The 15,280-nt window shown below is 33.5% G+C and overlaps 1 protein-coding gene and 1 long non-coding RNA gene across 3 annotated transcripts in view; both read right to left on the bottom strand.

Moving 5' to 3' along the window:
- The window catches only part of LOC128263976 (DEAD-box helicase Dbp80), a 283,996-nt gene that overhangs the window by 205,159 nt on the left and 63,557 nt on the right, over nucleotides 1–15,280 (bottom strand). The window lies entirely within an intron of this gene.
- Nucleotides 7,111–7,620, bottom strand: LOC128263984 (uncharacterized). The gene is made up of 2 exons (XR_008268619.1): nucleotides 7,387–7,620; nucleotides 7,111–7,267 (listed from the first exon to the last, which is right to left on the bottom strand). It is a non-coding gene; the product is annotated as an uncharacterized LOC128263984 (long non-coding RNA).

Genomic DNA, 15,280 nt, shown 5'->3' with positions numbered 1-15,280 from the left:
TAGCTTTAAAACTGAGAGACTAGTTTGCGTAGAAACGGACGGACAGACGGACATGGCTAGATCGACTCTCCTAGTGATGCGGATCAAGAATATATATACTTTATAGGGTCGGAGATGTCTCCTTCACTGCGTTGCAAACTTCTGACTGAAATTATAATACCCTCTGCAAGGGTATAAAAAGTTAAGGGAACTCTCAAAACATACAAGCCGAATTATTACGTCAACATCAATTCTATATTTCGACCCTATAAAGTATATATATTCTTGATCAGCAACACTAGTAGAGTCGATCTAGCCATGTCCGTCTATCCGTCCTTCTGTCAGTCCGTTTCTATGCAAACTAGTCTCTCAGTTTTAAAGCTATCCGTATGAAACTTTCCCAAAAGTTGTCTTTCTATTGCAGGTAGTATATAAGTCGAAACGAGCCGGATCGGACGACTATAGCATATATCTCCTATAGGAACAACCGGAAAAATAAATAAAAAAAATTATAACTTTGCTGTTTTTTAATTTTTTTTTAGTTCTTCGACATTTAGTAATGGTTAAATATTTCCGAATTACGTTTTAAATTTCATCAAAATCGGACGACTATAGCATATAGCTCGCATAGGAACAATTGGAAAAAAAATGAAAAAAATTATAACTTTGCTGTTTTCAAATTTTTTTTTTTAGTTCTTCGACATATAGTAATGGTTAAAAATTTCAGAATTATAGTTTAAATTTTATCAAAATTGGGCGACTGTATCCCATAGAAATAATAAAAATATATAAAATAACTATCAAATAATTGAGCTTCAAATCATCATAGCTTCAATGTTAGCTTCAATGCAAGTAAATCATAATTTTAATGTTTTCAAAAATGTTGAATTCTTGCGATAGCTGCAAGGGTATATGAACTTCGGTTTGCCGAAGCTTGCTTTCTTTCTTGTTAAATGTAACATTTCTATTTTGTAATTTTTTTTTTCAAATTCTTTTTGAAAGTTTGAAAGTTCTGAAATACGCTTTTAATTTTATTAAAATCGGAAAAAGATATCATACAGCCGCCTTCGTATCTTTTCGAAAAATTGCAGTTTACATCCTCTAGAAGAGCAAACAATCTAACTAGCATAAGACCTAAATCACTGACACCCGAAAGAAAATTTTTAATTAATGCTATTCGATCATGGAATCAGCTCCCCAACCATTTTAAAAATATTAGCAGTGCCACGCAACTCAAGATAAAATTGTTCACACACCTTAAAAATACTATTACGTAAATTAAAGTAAAAATAGAAGGCGACTTAGGTTAGTTTTTTTTTAAATTAGTTTTAAGTATCATGTAACATTTAAATATTTGCAACTCTTAGTGACTAGCGCAATAACTTATAAGTTCCAAACTTGTAGCGTTAGGATGAAATTTTATAATAAAATACAAATACATATACAGATTACCTTTATTTACTTTTGCTATCTTTCCTAACGGCCATCTCGATGGATGACAACATTCATCCTTTATTAGAAATACTTTCTATATTGGGCATATTCTTTTCCGATTTATACCTCTGTTATTGTAGTCCTCTTTCCATTTAGTCTAAATATCTCTTTTAATTTTTTCAATGAATTTTTACCAATCTAAATTCCCTATTTTTTTCATTCTCATAAATAGGATCAATCACATCCAATGGTGGTCGGCCTATTAGAAAGTGTCCAGGTGTTAGAACTTCATCGTCTTATAAAAAACTGTCTTATAAATATAAGGGCCTCCCAGATACCTCAAAAGTGAGGTCCTGCCGAGGAAGTAAAATGCCACTTAACTCCTTCTTTCTTGTATTGCATTTTCCTGTATTGCTTTCGCCAACTCTTCGTTCAAATTTCTTGCTGCGTCTACAATATTTGTTCCATTCTCAATTATATTGTCATACACATGTACCTTCAGAAGATATCCCACTTATATCAGTTTAAAATTTATAAATTCTATAAATTCTCTTTCTAACTCGATAATAAATTTTACCTCCTTTCGCTAATTTCCCAACAGGCTTTGTTTATCTCTGATTGTCCTTTAAGAAGATTCATGATTTGTTCGGACACCATATTTTTAAAAATATAATTTTAACTTAAATATATCTTATCTTGCTTTTGTGCTGGTCGCTGGTGTCGTCGTTGCAGTTGCCGTTGCTATAGATGATGCTGTTGTCGTGGCCGCAGCTGTATATGCTGCTGCTTGTACATAGATAGCTGTTCTCGATGCTGATGTTAAACGTCTCTTCTGCTGTGAATGTTGCTGCTATCGTCGCGCTGCTGTAGATTCCGGTGTAATCGGCGCTGCTGCTGTAGCTGCTGCTGCGAGCCCACCAACAATTTTTTTATGGGTAATTTGGTTTTTTGATTTTGTTGTTGTATTTGTTTTTGTGTTTATGATTATTTTTGGTGCACTAGTAATTTTTTTTGTTATCGCAGAATTTAAGGAGCTGGTTTATAACTCTGAGTCTCAAACCACTGGTGGGGGAAAACTGCAGAGTGTCTCGAAAGACCAAAAATGAAAATAACGACCAAATAATAAAACGTCTTTTTTTGCTGAGTTATAATTTCAAACTGTTTTGTTTCATGAAGTTTCTTAGTAAGTAACATTGGTATGATTCGTATTCTGTTCTCATCTATGGCCTACGCAATGACCGCATCCGTTTGCCTTGAGCGGAGAGCTGTATTTTGACCCCCGCACACAGTAAGAAATATTTTAAGTGACAATATTTTGATGGCTCAAGTGGCCTGCACTTACAATTTACAAGTGCTGACAACTGTTCCCTTGCATGGCTTGAGTTACAGATCGATTGACAAAGTGACATACACAGAGCTCATAAAGTCTTATAATCGGGATTATTATCATATTTCTAATATCCCACGGAGTCACCGCTCGCTATGTTATGTGTATATAATTAAATGTTTGCAACTCCGATTAAATAAAAAAATATAATTTTATTTTATTCAACTGATGGTTTACAGAGTTTAAACTTATTAGTGAAGAACACCGACCTATTACTTTGAGGTCTCAAACTGAACTTAACTTGCTGATCTGATTCTGTTGATGATCAAGCCTCGGTCTCGAGCTTTTCGGGATTTGAGTGAGTTGTGAAATTGTTCTGAGGAACTTTCAGTTTCTTTTGAGTGAAACTTTAATTACTCTTGGATTCAAGTGTCTTGACTCTTGGATACAAGTGCGCTCTTAGATTTTACGACTTTGAAATGTCTTTGGATTGAAATAGGAGTTTATGTGTCTGCGAGCCGAACTTTGATTATCTTTGAACGTGTGAACGTGACAATTGGGGTGAGTTGTTTAGTCTACAGTTTTGGGTGATAACATATTTGGGGATTTTCCGTTGGCCTTCGATTTTGGGATCTTGTTACAAGGGTGAATAATTCTAGGGTAGTATAGGGTATATCGTAGATACGTAAAGTAATGGGTATTTTCTGGGTGTTATGGGACTGTGTATGTGTTGCTTAAATATGTGCAGAGTCTCATAGGAATATGGGCATGTCACTCCCCCAACCTTTGAATTTGGCCTGTCCTCAGGGCGATAACGTAGGGTATAACATAATATTTTCAGCTACAATATTTTCCTCAGTAGTTTTTACATTCTTATTTACTATGATTGGTTATTCTTCACGTTTAGAATATTTTACAATAAGTTTCTTAGGAATATTTTTAAATTTGTAAATTAAATATAATGTCAAACTTATTATAGTGAATGTCAAACTTATTATATCTGAAATGTATTGTAATATTTTATATGTGATTCGACTATTTCTTTAGTTTGGATATATGACAATGGTTCGATTTTTGTGATATTGTTGTTAACATAAATTGATTGTGTATAATCTGCTATATTGTTGGATATTATGAACTCATCTAACTGTATAGTACAATTTTTTATTTTAACAATATTATTACCAACGATCGAAACTTCTGTGCTTATACAATTTTGATTTATAGTTGATTTTTGTATATTCCATGTTAACAAAATATTTGGTTCAATGTAATTTTTTTGGAAATTTTTATGGGTCTTTACATATTTGCATTTTGCTGGTTCTTGTTTTAGAATTCCAATTATGCATTTGTCGAAAATAATTTGACCTGTGTTTTCATTGAATAATTTATCTTCGTATATGTAATATTTATCAAATGTGTTTTCTGTTAGGATATTGTCAAATTCATCTGGATATGGAATTATTTCATATACAGGAGTTTTCGTTATTTCATTAGGAATTTGGGAAATTATCAGGATTTCGTTCGTGTCTGTTTTGAGCCAAGTTGATGTTTTTACTTTTAACAACTTTTCTGAATTAACCTGTTTTAAATAATCGTGTTTTAATAATTTTGGGTTAGATATACCTAAACTAGTTAGTTGCATTCCTAATTCTATGTCCTCTATGTATTCTGTGAATTGCTGGAGATTAAAAATCAGAACTGCAGCTTGTTCTTGTTTATTTTTAGATTCTTCGAATTTGTTTATTAGGTCAAGTCCGTTATTAACAACGTCAATAATAATATTCAAATCATGATTTTAAATGGAATTATCTGCTAGATTATTAATTTTCATTTCGTGTTCTTCCTTATCTTCTTCATCTAGTGTGCCAAACAAATATTTATAAACTGAACCTACCACGTTTAAAAGCCCGCGTTTACTTCTTCTGACTATTCTTAACCCATTCATTTCTCTTTTTAATTTTTCAACTAAATATTGGATTTGGACAATGTGTTGGAATTCTTTGGCTTCGTCCAGTTTTGTTTTTTGAATTTTGACTTATAATGTGTGATTTTCCTGCCTCTATTTGTTTCTTCAAAGTGTTTGTTGTCAACCTGTCTTATTAAACCTGTTTTCTTGAAAGGATTGGTAATCTTAGTTTTAACTAATGGTGCTTGTCTATATTTCGTATTAACTTCAAAATCGTGTCTATTTTCATTTAGCCTGTCTATTTTATTGATTTTATTTTGTTGAGTGTTAATATCTGGAGTTCCTGCGTATAGGAAAATATCTGCGGGAGTTCTATTAGTCGTGTTGTGTTTTGTTTTATGATTATACACGTATAAGATTACTTCGAATTTTGTACACCGGTCCTCTATATTGTTTTCGTTACTAATAATTCTCAATTTTTCATTTACTGTCTTATGAAATCTTTCTACATCAGATACACCATTTTTGCTAGTTGTTACTGATATATCTACTCCTTCAGATTTTAACCAGTTTTGCAAGGCTATACACATAAATGCTGAATCTTTGTCTGCTTTGATTTCTTGTGGTTTTCCCATGTCGTTAAATACCTTCATTATGGCTCTTTTTGCTTCTAGCCAATCTCTACTTTTCACTTCAATTAAAGTAGCGAATTTCGAATAAATGTCGATACAAGATAAAAATTGTTGGTTACCGACCATATAGAAATCAATGACATATCTTTCTCTTGCGTTAAGTATTTCTGGAGTTATTTCAAATGATAGTTTTGTATTTCTGTGTTCTGTTTTTTGCATTGTTGCAGATTTCACATTCATTAACTATATTTCGTATTAACTTTTGGCTATCTGGATAGTAATGTTCTTCTTTAAACCAGTTGATAGTTTTTTTAATTCCTGGGTGTAGAAGTTCTTTATGCATTTTTAATATCATATTTTTGAATTCGGCATAAGTCAAAATATCTTTTAATATAAGCGTGCATTTTACCAGTTTCGTCAAATTGTTGGGACTTATTATTTGTACGTATGCCCTTTGGAATGTTAAGAAATCATCATCATTATGGAAATAAATTGCGCTTTTCTTAGTGCATACATATTCTTTAATGATGTTTTTAGCAAAGTCATCTGTCATTTCTTTGTAAGTTATTTTGATTTTTAATTTGTGAAAATAATGCTTTACCTCAGTTTCATCGTTATCTCCTTTCTCTAATTCTATTTGTCTAGAGAAATAATTGAATGGTCGTTCGGTGATGGATATATAATTAAGATTATCTTCAGAAGCGCTATGTATGGTTGCATCTACACTATTGGCAACTTCGCCAAGCATTAGTTCTTCTATTTTGGTACGCGATAATGCATCTGCTACATAATTTTCTTTTCCGGGAAGATCTTATAATCAAATTCGTTTAATTTAATTTTCCATCTTTGAAGTTTCATATTTGGTTCTTTAATATTATTAAGCCAGACAAGGGGTTTATGATCACTAAGTATTTCAAAAGATCTCCCAAATAGGTATGATCTGAAATATTTTGTCGCCTAAACTATAGCTAGAAGTTCTTTCTCTATAGTGGCATAGTTTATTTCATGCTCATTCAATGTCCTACTAGCATAACAAACGGGTTTATGATTTTGAGACAGGACTGCACCGATGGCAATATTACTAGCGTCAGTAGTTAAGGAAAAAGTTTTACTAAAATCAGGGTAGATTAAAATCGAATCTGATGTAATAAGTACTTTTAACCTTTCAAATGCTGCTATGTAATCTTTGTTTTCCGTGTCTATTGTTGCTCCTTTTTTCAATTTGATGGTCATGGGTTTAACTATGTTAGCGAAGTTTGGAATGAACTTACGATAGAATCCACATAATCCTAAAAATGATTTTATTTTTTTGGAGTCTTTGGTATGGAAATTTGTGATAGCATTGGTTTTATTTGGATTGGGTTTGATACCATTAGTGGTTACAACATGACCTAGGAATTCTGTTTCCTTTTTCATAAATTCACATTTATCCAATTGTAATTTTAAGTTTGCATCCCTGATTTTCCAAAACTTAACTGATTTCAAAATCAGTAAAGATAATTATTGTATTGTTAAAGCAGTGCAATATACAATGTATTAAAACAATAATATTAAACTTATATTAAATCAACGTCTTACAATTGTACACACCGCGACTCGAACCTTGGAAATAAACAATCTTTAAAATAGTTAGATTTTTTTGTGTTTTTGGAAAATTTTATTTATTTATTACTTTTTTCTTGCTGATTGATGCCTATAGTTTTCTTTTTTAATTTTACATTAAGTTACTTTTGTGTGTGTGTTTTTTTTTTCGCTTTGTTCTTTGTTGGGATTTTTCGAATGTCGATCAATTTGTTTAAATAATTCGCTTGCACATATTTGTAATTTGCTTTTGTTTTTTTTTTTTTTGTATATATTTATATATAATGTTACACAATATATTTAATATAATTATTTTGTATTTATACATAAAAATAGTTTCTGTAGCACAAATCATTCAGTTATTTTTCGGTTTTGTTTGCTTGATTTATATATTTTTTGTGGTTGCTTTTGACGACACACGGCAAAGAGCGAGAGGCAAAGAGTTAGTTGAACAAAATGAAAAGAAATTAGAGGATATGGAAAGTTATAGAAATTAAATCTCCCGATGAGAAGAGCATACATACATTTGGTGGAATACATATGGCAAAAGGAAAGCTTCTTCTCGACTCGAATAAATCATAATAAAATAGGACAATCGCCTGGGCCGAGGGCGAAATGCGATTGCGACTGCGATTGCAATCCAGCTATGTTAACTTGGTTTCTTGTTTTCTTGATTCAGACGCATGCGTTCGTGTTCGTTCGAGGTCCACGCTCGTTTAAAATGGCTTAAATAAAAACTTGATTTAAAATGGAGACGTACAGCTTTAGAGATAAGATGTGTTCTTCCAATGAAGTGGAAAAAATAATTATAGCGTCTAAATAAACTAAACAATCTTTGTAGATTAAATCTTCCAAAAGGTTGTTCATACATCTTTGAAAAGTTGCGGGGGCATTCTTAAGGCCGAATGGCATTCGAGTGTACTCGTAATGACCATGTTTCGTAGAAAATGCGGTTTTTGCGATTGACTTGCTGTCCATTTGGATTTGATGAAATCCTTTAGCTAAATCTATGGTTGTGAAATACTGGCATTTTCCTAATTTGTCAAGGATCTCGTCCATTCTAGGAATTGGAAATTTATCATTGATAGTGATTTCGTTTAAATTCCTATAATCTACAACCAACCTAAATTTTTTCTTGCGTCTGTCTTTTTTGGAACGACCCAAATAGGTGAACAGTAAGGAGATTTCGACTTACGAATTATTCCCTGCTCTATCATTTCTTTGATTTGCCTATTTACTTCCTCATCAACGCTCTGGGGGTATTTATATGGCTTACGATAAACTGGATCTTCATGCTGAGTTTGGATTGTATGTTTAATAGTACTTGTGAAAGTCAAATTTTCACCTTCTCTGTACTGAATGTCACCATATTCAATAGAACTTTCTTAAACTTTCAATCTCCTCGCTATTCAGATGTTCTAGCCTAAATTCATTGTTTTCGCGTAAATCATTATGGATCGCGAAGTTTACCGATTGATCTTCTGTAGAAGGTAGATTAAAGCACTCCTGTGCGGTCTTATCTTCTTCCATGTCCTCATCGTTGTATCGGAAATTATATGTTTTTGGGCCTAGTTTAATTGTTTTGTTTTCATAATCAATTTTTGCTTTAGCAGCTTCTAGGTAATTTCGACCTAACAGAATATCTTAATTATTATTAAAATTTTTGTTCTGATGGACATGTTACGCTTGGTTTTACTATGATACTTTTATGTATTTTTACCGGACCTCTAATAGTATACACTTTTAAATTTCCTTTGTCTCTTTTAATTTAGCAAAATTTTTATTCATTATGTTGATTGATGATCCTGTGTCTATCATTCCCTTATACAATTTATTCTGAAAGGCAATTTTTACATATGGATTGTGTCTTCGGTCTCCGAGGCAGTTTGATGAAAATTTACATCCATCCTATTTTGGCCACTTTGACTTTTCCTCTGTCTTTTTACTGGGGCACCACTAAATCTATTTGTATTAGCCTGATCATTTGAACTTTGATGGTTATTCGGATTTTGTAATCTGGCTTGATTCAAACTGTTTCTAAATGTTTGGTAATTGCCTTGCAAATGTGGGGGAATGGGACGTTGTTGATATTGATTTTGGTTATTCTGGGAAGTTGTTGCATTAGATTTCTTTGATTATCGTAATATCTTTGATTATTACTCTGATATTTTCCTTTATTCCTATGATTTTTATTGTTGTTTCTATTTTGTGTATATTCTTCTTCTGGATTTGCATCATAAAATCCTAACTCCATAGATGCTTGTTTTAATTTTGGAATACTGGTTATATCTTTTCTTTCTAGTGACATATACATGCGATCGGGAAGTTTTCGATCAATGGTAATATGAACTGTTCTATCCAACATTCTTGTATAATTGATTTTATCTGATGGATCAGATTCTAATTCTAATTTATCGAACACATTCCTATACTGTTTTTCTAATTCGCTTATAAACTTACTAAGACTCCCTTTGAATTGTGTTTCCGCCAGCTTCTTGATGATTGTTTCGTAAGGCCTATGATCTTTGAAGGCGGTGATTAAAGCTGTCTTCGTTGTTAGCCAGTTATTGGCTCCAGATTGTGCGACGGTTTCTGCTGCTGTGTTGACTATTACTCTTCTTATTGCTCCGAAAATGACATGTGCCTGTCTTGGTTCTTGGGTTGGGGACAGTTGTAACAAATATTCGACTTCGTTGATGAATCCTGAGAGTTTTCCTGGTGTTCCATCGAAGTACTGTAGCTCCTTGATCTGACCCAATAACTGGTTCAGATGGATCTCTGATAATTGTTGGACTGCCATCTTTTATTGAGTTTGTGTTTTGGGCTTCTTAAAATGTTTATATCTGACCGAATTGGATTTTTGGATGTTTTATGACTACTCGTAGGTTTTATGTCACGTAATTTTATTTTCAGAATGTTTTTATTTCTGACCGAATTGGATTTTTTGGATGTCTTATGACCACTCGTAGGTTTTACGTCACGTAGATTCTTTTGCGGATCTTTTTTAAGTGCACTTTATTCAATTTGCTGATCAAGATAACTAGTTGTGTAGTATATCTTTTTGTTGATCAGTACCGTATTTAAAAGGACTTTATTTTTAGATCCTACCGGCTGCGCCAATTAAATGTTTGCAACTCCGATTAAATAAAAAAATATAATTTTATTTTATTCAACTGATGGTTTACAGAGTTTAAACTTATTAGTGAAGAACACCGACCTATTACTTTGAGGTCTCAAACTGAACTTAACTTGCTGATCTGATTCTGTTGATGATCAAGCCTCGGTCTCGAGCTTTTCGGGATTTGAGTGAGTTGTGAAATTGTTCTGAGGAACTTTCAGTTTCTTTTGAGTGAAACTTAATTACTCTTGGATTCAAGTGTCTTGACTCTTGGATACAAGTGCGCTCTTAGATTTTACGACTTTGAAATGTCTTTGGATTGAAATAGGAGTTTATGTGTCTGCGAGCCGAACTTTGATTATCTTTGAACGTGTGAACGTGACAATTGGGGTGAGTTGTTTAGTCTAAAGTTTTGGGTGATAACATATTTGGGGATTTTCCGTTGGCCTTCGATTTTGGGATCTTGTTACAAGGGTGAATAATTCTAGGGTAGTATAGGGTATATCGTAGATACGTAAAGTAATGGGTATATTCAGGGTGTTATGGGACTGTGTATGTGTTGCTTAAATATGTGCAGAGTCTCATAGGAATATGGGCATGTCACTATATATATTTCGTTTGACTCACGTGGCTGCTATGTTCAGCTCATATACTTATGTTTATACGTGTTCATGCTTAAACATTCTGCCAAGGGCCACCAAGATTAGGAGATTAGTTTTTAAAATCGACATATAAAATATATAACTTATACAAACATTTTATTTATTTAGCAATTACGCTTTAATACTTAAGCATTTTGTAAACGGCCTCCATAAGTTATGGCTTGCAAATGCCTGTTTATGCAACATTTACGTAATGCATATATAATTAAATTAAAGCAATTAACATGAACACGATTTGATCTTCTCCGAAATCCCCTACTAGGATGTAGGACAATGGGTTTTCTATTAAAAGATGATAAATTAATAAAGAAAACTAAAAATCCGCAACCACTCTTCAAAGTCCAGCTGGAGCCAGACAGCTGAACTTTAAGTTGCAGAACCAGCTGCATCGTAGGAATCTGCTCACATCAGGTATTACTACAGTCGCTTGTGAAAATTTAAACAACTCCGAACCTTGCTCAGCCAAAACATTAAACTAAAGAGGCTGTAGATACAAGGAGCTATAGAGTCGGGTCCAACGACAGACAACGACACGATCCGATCCCAAAACACAGAAAGTGCTCAATTTACCTCACAATCGGCCTTCGGGTGCCGAAGGCAGATCCTCATTTGGCCCTTTATTTACCTCAAACGCTACATCTTATGCAGTGTTCTATGAACAGGAACAACTAACGGAGAGACGAAAATTGAAAATATTTAGCAGGTCACGAAACCACTATGCAAAACCGCATGCAAAATCGAAATGTACTGATACAGATGCTTGCATCTCTGCAGTTCAAATTAACCACGTCTGCTGCGACTTACGGCATAAACTTTTTGAACAACGTTATGTTTCTAGCAGGAACGCACCTTACAATTTGATATAACTTCCAAATGCGAGGGTACACTTCCTACGGGTCCGATCATACATTAGTAAACCCACGGCGGAACCGGCACCTTAATATGAACCGCGTCATTGCCGCTGTCTTCTGCCCACTTCACTTTACAAATCTTTGAAAATTCATGGTTTTCTATAGTTCATTTGGGGATCGCCAAAACCTGCATTAAACCGTCACCTCCAGTTCGTTCTGAAACAGGAACGAAGTGAATTGTGTTTCAGCCAAATGATGTTGCCAAAGTCGCTAAAGAGCAATTAAAACCAAAAGAGGATTCAGGCAGTGACTTGATTACTCCAAAAATTATATAATTGGTCGATAAAAATAGGCAAAGAATAAAAGCTGGTGATTCTAACAGGATTTTATCTGCAACTTACTGATCCGAATCCGACAATTTTCCACCGCGTCCTAGTTTTGAGGAAATCGTGTTTAAATCTTAGATATTTGTCTTTTAGGTCATTTTCAAGGCTTAATAACATCAAAATAATGGCCCAGAGCTGTAGTTTACCTTTAAGCATACTTTGAAATGACAAACAACAAAGTTCCATGTGAGTTCTCTGGTTATAACAAAATTGCAAAAATATATAAATTTTTTTTTTGTATAATATTAATGTTTTAATATATGCTGTTAAACGTATAGCCGCGACCTATCGTAAAGGATAATCGGGTAGAATTTAAATAATTTGGGTGTTATTAAAGACTTATAGGTAAATTTCGTGCATTTGCCTTATATAATGGTTTTCTTTTTTTTTTTTAAATTGTTTACCTAAAATTTTTGACAGGCAAGGTAGGATTAAGATTGGTCTATATTCATCATTGGCTTTGAGAATTTCCATAATTTTTGCAGTTTTTCAGGAGTTGGGAAAAGTAGATGTGGTAATCGCAGTATTAAACACAAGAGTGACGTAGCTTTTAATTTTTATAAGAAGTATTTTTTAAATTCAGATCATCCAGACAAGTGGCATTCGATTTAATTTATACTATTGCTTATAAACATCGCATTGACTTACACAAAATTCAAAACAATTAAACATTATCTACTAAGACTCAATGGTCAGATATGAATTAACACCAGGGCTGTGAACGCAATTCAATTCACTAAAATGTTGAACACTGTATTTTGGGTTATAGAATGTACTGTACAGCAAGAAATGAGTGCAGTTTTTTTGAGTTCAGAACACTGTTGCATTTATGCAGACCTCTATTGTATACTACTGGGGAAAATATTAAGGAAAATAAAGTTATAACGCTAATGCATTTCTTAATAGGTAGACCACCGTTAGATGTAGTCGAGCCAGTAAGGACAATTTTCAATTTAAACATCGTGGGCTTAACAATTCGTGCTAGTTATATTTTTTGAGTTGGCAGGGTTGTTAATGATATCTGGGTTAAATTTCTTGTCAATGTCATTATCAGGTATATATTTACTCTTGTGTTTACCAAACGACCGAGAATACATTTTTCGATTTTTACAATATATGATTTAAGTTGAGCAGAGAAGTGCCATCAAATGTTGTTTTTCGGGAAAAGTAATTCAGGTACTCCCAAATTGAAGTTTATAAATTTAATCAAAATTCTGTTAATAGTATGTGGTATTATATGGGATAAGCATCAATATGCAGTTTTTCAGACACATATTTACACAACCCCTCTGGCTTTGTGTTTAGGGGAATTTGCTAACATGTAAGAAGGTTTAGCTGGGCAGAGTTTCGGTTTCCTCACAACTGGGAGCGTTTCTTATTCAAAACTTGGAAGGAGGATCGGCGCAGAACTCCACTAGGAGCTGTGAGCGTCGAGGGAACCTTCTGGAGGAAGCAGATAATTCAAAAGCTACAAGTTAACAAGTGTAAAAGCTGGCGAGCTCGAGGAGAGACGTCGAGGTAAGAATGAACACGATTATTATTATTATTCGTTCCCGAGGTAATGGCAGAATGTGAGGATTTGAATAACTTACTTGAATAAAAACAAGCAGTCAAACAAGCAGTGGCCTACCGGTGGCCAGATACTCGGCGAATTCGCCCTTAGTAACGGTAGTGCGGGAAAGAGTGTGGTGCCGTGTGCACAGAGAGGGTCAGGAAGAGAGACGGCAACGGCAGGGAGAGAGAGCGTCGTAGTGCCGTGTGCACCCAAACACCAATCTTTTTTTTTGTATACAGCCTTCTGCAGGTGGTTTAAAATGGTTTGGTGAGTAATTCCTATCTCTTGGGCGATCCTTATCACCGGCTCTGATGCGTCGAAATCATTCTTTCGCGGTTCGAAGTGATAGAGTATCATCCCCCAAAAAACCGTTAATCTCACGGATCCTTTATATAGCGGATTTGCCTATAACAAAGGAAAACTTTAAAATTGGGGATTTTCTTCGTTAGTGAACTCCATGCTTACACGCCTATAACTGTTGAACGCAACGCAATATAAACTAATCATGCATAGCTTCGTTATGTAGGTTATGTCAACCCTTTTATAGTACTGCCATATACGAGTTCTGTAGCGCTCTGTACTTAGCTCCGAAATTCAAAAGACAAAAAGGAAAGAGATATTTGACAACCTTATATTAATTTGTTAAGACGTTTTACATCTTATGTTTTTTTTCGTTTCGTTTAACTTTTTTCGTTTAATTTTTTTCGTTTTTTGTTGGTATTTAATAGATATATATTTTTATACCCTTGCAGAGGGTATAATAATTTCAGTCAGAAGTTTGCAACGCAGGATACGTTTTTGACCCTATAAAGTATAAATATTCTTGATCAGCATCACTAGGCGAGTCGATCTAGCCATGTCCGTCTGTCCGTCCGTCTGTCCGTACGTCTGTCCATCCGTTTCTACGCAAGCTAGTTCCTCAGATTAAAAGTTATCTGCATGAAACTTTCCCAAAAGTTGTCTTTCTATTGCAGGTAGTATATAAGTCGGAACGAGCCGGATCGGACGACTATAGCATATAGCTCCCATAAGAACAATCGGAAAAATAAATGCAAAAAATTATAACTTTGCTGTTTTTTAATTTTTCTGTCAGTTCTTCGACATATAGTAATGGTTAAATATTTCAGAATTACGGTTTAAATCAAAATCGGACGACTACAGCTTATAGCTCCCATAGAAACAATCCGAAAAAAATACAAAAAAAAATTATAACTGCTGTTTTTTCATTTTTCTAGAAATTCTTCGACATATAGTAATGGTTAAATATTTCAGAATTACGGTTTAAATTTCATCAAAATCGGACGACTAAATCATATATCTCCCATAGGAACAATCGCAAAAAAATACAAAAAAAATTATAACTTTGTTGTTTTTAACTTTGTCTTTTAGTTCTTCGACGACTATATCATATAGCTCCCATAGGAACAATCGAAAAAAAAAAATACAAAAAAAATTATAACTTTGCTGTTTTTAAATTTTTCTGTTAGTTCTTCGACATATAGTAATGGGTAATATTTCAGAGTTATGGTTTTAATTTAATCAAAATCGGACGACTATATCATATAGCTCCCATGAAAACAATAAAAATATTAAAAAAAAATTTTAATTTAACTTTTTGATTAATTAATTATTTGACAGTTCAAAATTACGCTTTTAATTTTATTAAAATCGGAAAACGATATCATATAGCTGCCATAGGAACTCAAATAATTGAGCTGCAAATCAATCAATGCATTTAAACATACAAGCAAGTAAATCATAATTTTATTGTTTTCAAGTATATTTAATATTTGCAATAGCTGCAAGGGTATAAGAACTTCGGCTTGCCGAAGTTTGCTTCCTTTCT

Source organism: Drosophila gunungcola, unplaced genomic scaffold, assembly GCF_025200985.1.
Source record: "Drosophila gunungcola strain Sukarami unplaced genomic scaffold, Dgunungcola_SK_2 000040F, whole genome shotgun sequence".
Classification (NCBI taxonomy): domain Eukaryota; kingdom Metazoa; phylum Arthropoda; class Insecta; order Diptera; family Drosophilidae; genus Drosophila; species Drosophila gunungcola.
This window is presented reverse-complemented; position numbering and strand designations above follow the sequence as displayed.